We start from the raw sequence: 11494 nt of genomic DNA, 5'->3' as shown, positions 1-11494 counted from the left end.
GTGATGCCCACTTCTAAACATCTGATTTTCCGTTATCAAACATAACCTCCACTCAATCACTGTTTGGGCGCATAAATTCGAATATTTCAAAGTTTTAAAGATAACGTTATACAAAGCACGTTTAAAAGTATTCACTGTAACATAAAGTTTCGCGCCAAGCCTTGCGCGCCGGTTAAGTTAATAAGTTGGTTAAGTCCATCATATCACGCGCGTTCGCAATTATTTGTTATTTTAGACCCCTCCATCACACGTGCAAACTGCAATCGTGCTTCTGGCGATATAACGATTGCATATCACTTCTGCTGATAGCTTATCTACAGAGACCTGATAGGAAACTTAACGTTTCTTCGCAGCCTAACCCCATACACTAAGAGAGATGGGATTCGAACAGGGTGTAATAATTGATGTACAAATTCTGGAAGGGAGTGCAGCGAATTCAAAATATAAAGGGGCCGGCCGCCGGTGATGTGGAATGATTTAGAGTTCGCTTAAGGGATTTAATGTGATCTTCCCATGACAGGTTCTGATCGTCAATTATAACTCCCAGGAATTTTGTGGATGAAACTTTTTTGATTAGAAAGTTGTTTTAATACTTTCAACACTACTATATAGCAAATAATTTGAGCATGAATACTGCCGTTTTCTGACAAAAGTGCTTAAGTAACATTTTGGAAATTTTGGGTTTTTTGGTCTAACTTTTGTTTTTGGGTCAAGAACTATCCCTGAGGACCATTGGATACATTCGCCGACCCCCCAAAACCCCCTTTTTGGAACCCCCTAAAATGCAAAAAATGGTAATTTTTCTGAGAAAAGTGCTTACGGTAAGTAACATTTTGGAAAACGGGTGCCGTTTATTTCAAAAATGGTGCCATTTTGGGAACTGAAAATGGTGGCATTGTTTTCTACGTCAAAAACTGGCCTAGTGACGGCAATTTGGTGATCGTGGGTCTTTTGGCCTGGGAAAAAACAATTTATGTCACTTAAGCACTTTTGTGAAAACGGGCTCGTTTTCTCACAAAAGTGCTTAAGTGCCATTATGCGTTTAATTAAATGTTGATTCTGCCAACTGAAACTATATAATCGGTACTAACAAATCTAAATTTTCACGGCAGATCGATTGGTGATGGTCATAAACTTCAGAAACGCTAGCTTCGCCGTCAAAATTGCCGATTTGTCAATGCAGAACTTTTCAAAATATACGTCATAATTTGCTTTAAAATTTTTTATTCTCTTATAAGTTGAGACTGGCGGGATTATCGACAGGCAAGGGAACATTACCAAAGAGATAGAAGCAATTTGCTTCACTGCTCAGTGCTCCTTCTCTGTTGATATGGAGAAAGTTCTTTTACTACCACACATGCCGGAGTACAAGGAGGCGATTTTTACAAGACGCCTTGTCACATTTAAAACGAGACCTTCGCGAGGCTGGGGTCAGACGGAACTCCTTTACCGATTCTTTGGAATGAGTCAATCGCAGGAAGGAAAGATGAGAATGTGTCCTCGACTTGGATAAGGGCAATAAAACATTTTGCCAGTTGGCAAGATTGGTGGTAGCAAGGAGATCATTTTTTCGGCAGACAATTGTTCTGCTCAAAACAAGTGTTGGACTTTATTTACTGCCCTATGTTCATCAACAGCCCAGATGTTGACCTGGACAAGATAACGGTCAAGTATCTAAAGCCAGTGCACACCTTTATGAGTGCAGACTCATTCCACCATAAAGTGGAGTTGTCCATTAAACAATCAGGTCAACTTCATGATTATAAGGACTTTGTTCAGGCAGTTGAACAGGTGGGTACTGCGATAAGCATGAACTGCACAGACTTTGAATCGTGGCCAAGGTCCTACGGAACAAGCAACTAAAAAACTAAAGATGTTAAAGTTGCAAGTTTCCAGCGTGGGTCTGTAGAAATGGAATGGAAAACAAATCATGACGAGGTTTCCTTTCAATTCACTCCATTTCTCAGACAAAAAGACGAGAGACTCATTTCCTTAGGTTGCAAAATAGCTTTCGCCCAGGAAGAGCCCCGGGGGATAGCTACTCCCAAAAAACAAGACATTATACGTAAACTGTGCAGGCTTATGGCCCCGAGTAGTAGGGTATTCTGGATGAACTTGCCTGATAGTACAGCTATATTAATATAACAGATCTTAATCGAGTGTTTGACTAAAAATCATCTATTTCTTGTATTATTTACCATTTATTTATGTACAGCATTACTTACAATTATGTTACATTTTTATACGCTTGTTTTTCTTTGCCTCGCGTTACGATATCAATAATTCGCAAATCATTGGTCTTTATGAAGAAAGCCTCATCTGAGTTCTTAATTTAATTTTTAAAGAAAGAAACTTATTTATTATTATCCCGTACTTTCACCAATCAACTCTTCGTTGAAATGCTGGTAGAATTTCGACTATGTTTTAATCCGCTGGGGAGAAGGGAGTGTTTTCGTGTTCTTAAACCACCACCAATCAATTTGTCGTAAAATTTTAGGTCAGAATGATCGCAGATAAAGTTCCCACTAATGTGGCTGTACTTAAGCACTTTTCTCAGAAAACGAAATTTTCTATTTCAGCGTGTCCCCTATTTACAACCAATGTTTCATCACAACAGTTTTAGGCTAATTTTTCGTTTTACTTTCGATGACCAATGGTTTGAACGGGTCATTTTTATCAGAACATGTAGTATTTGCCGATGTGACTGTACTTAAGCACTTTTCTAAGAAATTCAAACTATAATTTGTGATTTTGAGGCACTTTCCGAGAAGTTAGGATGATGAAACCTTGACAGAAGTCTCAAAAGTCGACTAAGTACCTTAGAAACATAGTGGGTGCAGTTTAAATTAGACAGCAGCTAGCCCAGAGCAATTACAGAATTGAAATCTTTAAAGTCAATTTGCACAAAATGAACCTTGTGTTACTTAAGCACTTTTGTCAGAAAACGGCAGAATAAGAAGTTGTTACTTTGAAACGTCGTTTATCCTAACAGTGCAATATCATTTGTCGCAAATCAGAATAATCAGAAACTATTTGGAAAAACCCAAAAACTGTCTAAAGTTGTTTATAGTTATAGTACAACTTCAGGGTCTGATAAACTATCTCTGACTTAGAACCTACCATGGGGGGCTTGGTAATCGTACTGTAGTGCGACACGTACTCTAGTGCGACACGTACTCTAGTGCGACACGTACTCTAGTGCGAAGTCCGACAAAAACACCCTTTGTCGCACTACAGTACGTGTCGCACTACGATCCAGGTAGCGTACTCTAGTGCGACAAAATATCCTAACTCATTTCCAAGTTCAGGTCACATCCTATCCTTCTTATGGACCATTAATATAAGTGATTCGTCGGGTCGGTTCACGTCACTTATTTCGAAGTGATCTTGCGAATACGATTCGTCGGTTCACATCACGTGTTTCGAAGTGATCCACTATCATAATTCCTTCGGGTCAGTTCAAGCCACGTATGCATTGTGTGATCCACTGGGTAACTCGTAAGCAGCATATGATCCTCATTCCTATCACACGCATCGTATGAAGGTATATATCCGATTGGGATAACAAGTTCATATGCTTGGGCCATATATAAGGTCACGATGATTCTACCAAAGCATCGAACAACATCAACATGTCTGATGACTACATCAGAACGAACAATGGCGAAACCTTCCTTCTTTGGGATTCTGCCTACTCAGCAGAGGGAAGAAGATCTTTCCTGTTCGGCACTGTAGAAAACATGGGTCGTTTAGCTCATCTTGTCATCAATGGTACCTTCAGCACCTCGCCTAACTTGATCACGCAGTTGGTGACTATCCACGGACTTTATCCTGACGGCTGGAGCTGAGAATTCCCCTTGCATTCGGCTTACTCCCCGGAAAGACACAGGCTTATCATATTTATGAAGCCCTCTTGGATGAGCTCCTTGCATTTGGAGTCGACCTTTAATCTGTCATGAGTGACTACGAGAGAGCCCTGATAAACGCTGTGTCATTAAAACTTTAAAATGGAAAGTCAAATATCCAGCGCTAGTTGTTTACACTATCGCAAAAGAACCTATTGGGGTAAACATTATGCGAGAATTTCACCGAGCTAAAGCTGGTTAGTTACAATTTACGATCATTCGGATTAATGATTAAACCTCGAAAAAGAATAGAACCATGTTATCGATTCTTTAATTCATGACTGATGTAATACTAATACCATAATATTATTACCTTGGCTATTATGAGACATGAGTACTGCACAGGTAAATCAGGGTACTATAATTTTATAACATTCCACCTCCAATTTTTATGAAGCTTTGATATCGGCCAACTCTATCCAGGTTTGCGGGTTGACAAAATAGTTCAGCTAGTAGTAGTAGGCGGCAGCAAAGGCTTCCAGTGGACCATGATTGACATTAAACCTTAGAACTACCAATAACATTTTACAGAATAAAGTTTAGACAAAAAGATTAAAAGTTATTCAACAAGAACATCCTCGCCAGACTTTTGAAACCCTGTAACTATTATACACAATCACATTATTGATTATATATCTATATTGAGTGTAATTATGACCAATAAGTTATTATGTTTCAATTATAAAAGTACAATTCTCTTATCAGTTCAGAAGCGGGTTTAAAGGACGGTGTTGTAAGATAATCATAAAGTTCAACACCGGAAATCGTACTGTAGACTGTAGTGCGACACGTACTCTAGTGCGACACGTACTCTAATGCGAAGACCGACAAAAACACCATTTGTCGCACTACAGTACGTGTTGCACTACGATCCAGGTAGCGTACTCTAGTGCGACAAAATATCCTGACTTATTTCCAAGTTCAGGTCACATCCTATCCTTCTTATGGACCATTAATATAAGTGATTCGTCGGGTCGGTTCACGTCACTTATTTCGAAGTGATCTTGCGAATACGATTCGTCGGTTCACATCACGTGTTTCGAAGTGATCCACTATCATAATTCCTTCGGGTCAGTTCAAGCCACTTATGCATTGTGTGATCCACTGGGTAACTCGTAAGCAGCATATGATCCTCATTTCTATCACACGCATCGTATGAAGGTATATATCCGATTGGGATAACAAGTTCATATGCTTGGGCCATATATAAGGTCACGATGATTATACCAAAGCATCGAACAACATGTCTGATGACTACATCAGAACGAACAATGGCGAAACCTTCCTTCTTTGGGATTCTGCCTACTCAGCAGAGGGAAGAAGATCTTTCCTGTTCGGCACTGTAGAAAACATGGGTCGTTTAGCTCATCTTGTCATCAATGGTACCTTCAGCACCTCGCCTAACTTGATCACGCAGTTGGTGACTATCCACGGACTTTATCCTGACGGCTGGAGCTGAGAATTCCCCTTGCATTCGGCTTACTCCCCGGAAAGACACAGGCTTATCATATTTATGAAGCCCTCTTGGATGAGCTCCTTGCATTTGGAGTCGACCTTTAATCTGTCATGAGTGACTACGGGAGAGCCCTGATAAACGCTGTGTCATTAAAACTTTAAAATGGAAAGTCAAATATTTATTGAATGTGTAAAGTGTTTTGTCGCACTTTAGTTCATGTCGCACTACAGTCCAGGTAGCGCACTGTAGGGTCCAGTACAGCCTATCAAATAATCAGTCAAGCTCGAAAGCTGCGACAATCAGAAAAGTTCAGCTCAGTCTTCAAATTGACATTAGTCCAGACCGCTCTTTGGAGGATCGTGTTAAGCACAGACTTCTTGTTCAAAACCTGCATAAGAAGAAAGAAGCTGAGCCAAACAAGCACCACTACATCAAAGGAGGGACAATTCATACTGAAAAGGTAATAATATCAGGTAAAATTATTCAAATGTCCAATCAACGTTGGCGTCAAATACGTAGGAAATAGGAAGGATCATGACATCGAGGTAGACGAAGGTGGACTCTAAAACGCTGGGCTCTAAAACTCTTATTCCTTGGCCAATTTTTTATTTTTTCATGCTGATTTAGAGGCCATGAAAGCATTTGACCCAGTCAAAAAAGTTTCAGTTGTATATCTTTTACGGTTTTTGCGGAAAGTCGCGTTAAAGGTGATGCCGTGGTGTCAGTAAAATGGCACGGATCCATCCATCCATATATATCGTCTCGCTTTATATATAGTAAGATATCTATATTGGGATCCCGAGCTCTCAGACGTACCTTTTAAGAAATATCTGAGTGCATTGGTAGGAGCTTTAGGAGGAAGGAATCACCGAGGGTAGTGATCTAGGGATGATTAAAAGTTAGTGTTACTGGAGGTGCTAAGGTTGATAATTGGTTGAATATAATATTTTATATCAGTAATGGCCGGTTGGATTTAATGACAAGGGGAATAACATGGGGACTAACCATCTAAGTGTTGGTAAAGGTAGGGGTAGCTCTGGTCTAAGGAAGTGTGAGGCTGGGAATATGTCCAGAGAGCTACGGAAATCCACCTGTAGTGGTATGACAGGCCTTCTTACAGTGTGCAGCTGTTGAATGTTGGCGTCCTCCAGTCTGTGATCTCTGTTCTTAGGAACTGCCCGTTTAGTGTTATCTCAGCTAGGTGGCAGCGTATCAGGTCTCAAAGGTAAAAAGGTTATAGGGTCGCATGTTATCGGTATCTGTTAGACTTAAGGTATGGGTCAAGGCGGTCTTGTGACGTCTGATGGCTTTGATACGGTATAGTAAGAGTCAGATTCAAATACATATACTTTAATAACGATAATGAAGATAACATCTGTCGATATGAAGATAAAATCAACCAAGAAATAGAAAATGGAATGCCTGGAGAAATTACTGAGTTTTTAAAATATTGGGTTTTAGGACTAGATTTAATACCTATGTGGACTAAATTAGGCAGGACATAACACTGGCCAGCGCTAGCTGACGAATAATAATAATATCGCAAACATTTTGCACTGGCCATCGATGGCCAGCGCTGGCTTGCGCTAGTTATCGAACTGTTTTTTTTTGCAATAGTTTGAGGCGCTGGCCATCGCAAACTTTCGGGTTCGACAATGTCGCATAGCCAGCGACAGCCAGTGCTGGATAATAACGACAACTAGCGCTGGATAGCGACAACTAGCGCTGCCTGGATGGCGACAACTAGCGCTGGATGGCGACAACTTGAACTAGCGCTATCCAGCGCTAGTATGTAGTTGTCACCATCCAGCGCTAGTTGTCGCGTTTACACTATCGCAAAAGAACCTATTGGGGTAAACATTATGCGAGAATTTCACCGAGCTAAAGCTGGTTAGTTACAATTTACGATCATTCGGATTAATGATTAAACCTCGAAAAAGAATAGAACCATGTTATCGATTCTTTAATTCATGACTGATGCAATACTAATACCATAATATTATTACCTTGGCTATTATGAGACATGAGTACTGCACAGGTAAATCAGGGTACTATAATTTTATAACATTCCACCTCCAATTTTTATGAAGCTTTGATATCGGCCAACTCTATCCAGGTTTGCGGGTTGACAAAATAGTTCAGCTTTTCATTTTCAATCATTTTTACTTTACATTACGCATCAACATTTTTGCTCTCTAATCTTTTCACAAGTGCACTGACTTGCTGATAAGAAACTGCTTGATTTTATCATGTCCGGCCATCTTAACAAGTCGACCTCTGCTGCTAACAAGACTCCTGCTGCTAAGAAGACTCCTGCTAGGAAGAACAGTATCACTAAACCTGCTGCCTCCGGGTCACCCTTCGACACGGAGGCACCCTCCCTCGGTATGTTGGGCTTTGGTGTGCCATCAATTTACACGTTTTGCGCTAAGACGTGTTTAAACGTTTTACCTACCCTCTCCAAAGAAGATATAGATTTTGAATACAACAGGCTCCGTTTAATTGACCCCGCATTTACTGGCAAAGCCACTAAGCCTGACACCAAACAAGCCGCCATCAAACAATATCTAACACGTCAAATAGTCGTTGATATAGATCAATCCATGAATAGTCTAACTGCGGCAGCTAACTTACTTTCATGTACTGTTAATGGGGAGTGCGAGAAGGCGGTGAAACATCTAACAGAACGTGCTCTGACGGCGATCGAAGAAGTCTCTGATGAAACGAAGAAACAGACCACCCTCATCACACAGCAGACTGCAACTCTCATCTCTGAAGCCCCCTTGCAGAACCTCGACACTTCCAGAGAAGTTACAAGTATGCCTCATTCGCCGGTAAGACTTTTAGAGTGCGATCTTTCCGAGTTAACTTTTGATAAAGTTTCAAGTGAGCTAAACTTTGACATGCACCACCCTGGAGGCCGTATCACAACTTATTATGGCTCCGTCCCCTACACGTACGGCAGAACCTCACATCCTGTCTCTGTTGGGCCACTTCCACCCACTCTGGAACATGCGTACGAGCAACTGCAAAAACTGGACGCTGACATAACCCCAGAGAACTACACTTGCCTTTGCACTTTATACAAGGACGGATCGGTCGGCATACCGATGCATAATGACAGCGAACCTAGCATAATGGAGGATAGTCAAATTTATACAGTGTCGATTGGAGCACCTAGAAACCTTAGGATATCAAGTACAGTAGGCCCCTTTGTCGAGCATAACATTCCACTTGAGCACGGTTCACTTTACGTCATGTCACGAGCAGATCAGGACAACTGGCGCCACGGCATTGACCGCGATATCTCGGTAAGGTTTCCACGCATTTCACTGACTTTCCGCAAACTGAAACAACAAGAGTCATGCACTGTGCCTGCACCTCCAGCTCTCCATCGGATACCACCTGTTGCCCCTCCAGCTCAGAACTCCTCCTCTCAGTCTCGTCACTCCAAAGTCCTATTCATACATGACTCTATTCATCGTGAAACACCTGAATGGTTGTTCGATCAGATACCCGGCCACCGCTGTCAGAAGCGTTTGAACTACCAGCTCATAGACTCTTTGGATCATGATCTCAAACATGCCAAAACTGTGATCATCTCATGTGGCATAAACGATCTTTCACGGTATGGAAAATCTGCCAAGAGTCTGGCTGATAACTTTTGTCCCCGCCTTGTCGAAAGCTGTAAGAGCAACAAAAGCACACAGTTTTGTTTTGTGCTTTGTCTTTAACGAGAATTGGTTGGTTGAACAGAGAAATTGATGATTTTAATCTATGTATGGTGAATCTCGCCAGGGTGATACCCAATCTGACATTTTACGATGCCCATGCCGTTATCAAGCGGGTTCACTCATACTACGTATGGGACCGCAATGATAAGCATGGCATCCATTTACATCACGATGTCAGAAGGGCTGTTGCATATGAACTTGTCAACTGCGTTGGCAAGTTATGTGGATCAGAACTGCCACGCCACAGGAACTGTGCGTGGCTCTACCACCATGAGCCTAACAGTCCTTTCAGATATCACCGTGGTTGAGCACTAATCCATAAATGAATTAATTATATAAAAATCAACCTTTTCTGTCAAGCCCTTAAATTAAGCATATCATCAAGTATTTTCATATCTTTTTCAGTACATCCTCACTCCTCATCCAAATTCATCATTTGATTGCTACCACGATCGATTTTTGAAGAAATGATCTGATTGGTCGAAAATGCTTATCTTCTTAAGCTTATCAGATGAACTGATGAACATTCTTTCACTATCAAGCATTTTTGTCTCTTATCATCCCACCATACATTTCCTAAAACATTTTCACATTACCAAACAAAACTGTGCACATTTTATTTAATAATTATAGAAGCTTCTCTGGTGAATCAGCATCAAGCACGTTTCCTCAGTCAAAGTTCAGTGCAACAGTATTTTCGAAAACTTCACAAACAACTAAATAGCAAAAATCACCACACAAAACTACACAACGAAACAATTTCACACATACAAATCACAACGACTTAATATACACTTTAGGTAAAGTCATATTATCATACTGATAAGCCCGAAAATCGAGATAAGGGCACTATATTGTAACATTTGATTTAGCGAATATTTTTAACAAATAAGTAGATAAGACTCAGATCACGATTCTGTAGCATACAGGACCTCCGGTTCTCGTGAAAGAATCTGATTTGCACTAGTATAGATATATTTTACGTTATTTATAAATTTATACATTTTTTATTCTCTAATTCCTCCACAAGCATAAGAGTTAACTTAAAATGGCAGCGAATGGAAATGTTACTGATACTTCTGGTCATAAAATCAAAATAAAATGTGGTAGCTGTAGCGGCTGGTGTTATTCTTCCAAAAACATCCGCAGCTGTTCATGGTGCCAAAACAACGTCCACGTCAAATGTTTTAAGGAAAATTTAGGTTGTACAAGCTGTTGTGAAAGTCTTATTCCTGGATTTTACGCGACTTACTATGAAATTTACGATGACTACAATAAGCTTAATTGCGCTATTTATAATCCATACGCTCAAAATAGTCGATGTCATCTTATTGGAGACGCCATGACCAATGAAGAGCACCAGGATTCAACATGGAGTGACATTTCGGCTTTCCTAACTCACTGTCAGTATAAACAGCAACGTAACGTAAAAAGGTCGACATCCTCTCAACTTAAAACATTTTCCATGAATATCAGATCCCTTTTCAAAAATATTGATCAACTACGAGAAGATATAGAAATATATGATAAGTATGATGTATTGTGTTTTAACGAAACTAACTGCACACTAGAAAAATTGCCTAACGGAATAAACGACATCACATTAAATGGATTCCATGAACCGTATATCCAAGATCCCATCCGCACATCGGGTAAAGGTGGGGGGCTTGCCATATACATACACAAACGTGTAGCTGACTCTGATAAAATTGATATTTTCAATCCCAACCCTGAACCCTCAAATACTAGCGGCGAATTTCAATTTATCAAGATCCACCAGTGTAAAGGATATAATAGAACAAAGATAATTGGAAATGTTTATCGCTCTCCCGCTAGAAAACCTGAAGCATTTCTTGAAATTTTTAAAAGTACGCTTCACAACCTGGGAAGACACTCTCGCAAACATATGACGTTACATGGAGATTTTAATCTAAATTTACTGAAGCACAGTAGCAACCAGGCATGTCAAAGCATTATTGATATTGCATCCTCTTACGGTTTCATCCAAATTGTATCACGTCCAACTCGCATAACAGACCACAGTGCCACGCTTATTGATCATATCTACACGAACAATCTTGAAGATACAATAAGCTGCAACGTATTAACGACAGATCTGTCGGATCACTTAGCGATAGTTACAACAATTAATCTTGATAATACATCCACCAGCAGTTACCGCTCCGCATCTTATAATCAAAATCCAACACAAACCAACGTACGTAGTTTTAATGAGGCCAACAACCATAAATTTAGAGATTTAATAATGGAAGAAAATTGGTCTGTAATACTAACAAATACCCCTGATGCTAACCAGCAGTTTGATTGTTTAAATTCGGCTTACAACAGGATTTATAACGCTGCCTACCCGACAAAAAGACAGTCCGAGCGCAGACAAA

General features: G+C 40.3%; 1 protein-coding gene across 1 annotated transcript in view; it reads left to right on the top strand.

The window, feature by feature from the left end:
- Nucleotides 1-599: 599 nt before the first annotated feature.
- Nucleotides 600-11494, top strand: part of LOC134813576 (guanine nucleotide-binding protein subunit beta-1-like) — a 76178-nt gene continuing 65283 nt past the window's right edge. The window contains exon 1 of the mRNA XM_063821415.1: nucleotides 600-627. The gene's annotated coding sequence lies outside the window, so the exon portion shown is untranslated. The remainder of the gene's footprint in view (nucleotides 628-11494) is intronic.

Source organism: Bolinopsis microptera, chromosome 3 (assembly GCF_026151205.1).
Source record: "Bolinopsis microptera isolate Bmic1 chromosome 3, MBARI_Bmic_1.0, whole genome shotgun sequence".
Taxonomy (NCBI): Eukaryota; Metazoa; Ctenophora; class Tentaculata; order Lobata; family Bolinopsidae; genus Bolinopsis; species Bolinopsis microptera.
This window is presented reverse-complemented; position numbering and strand designations above follow the sequence as displayed.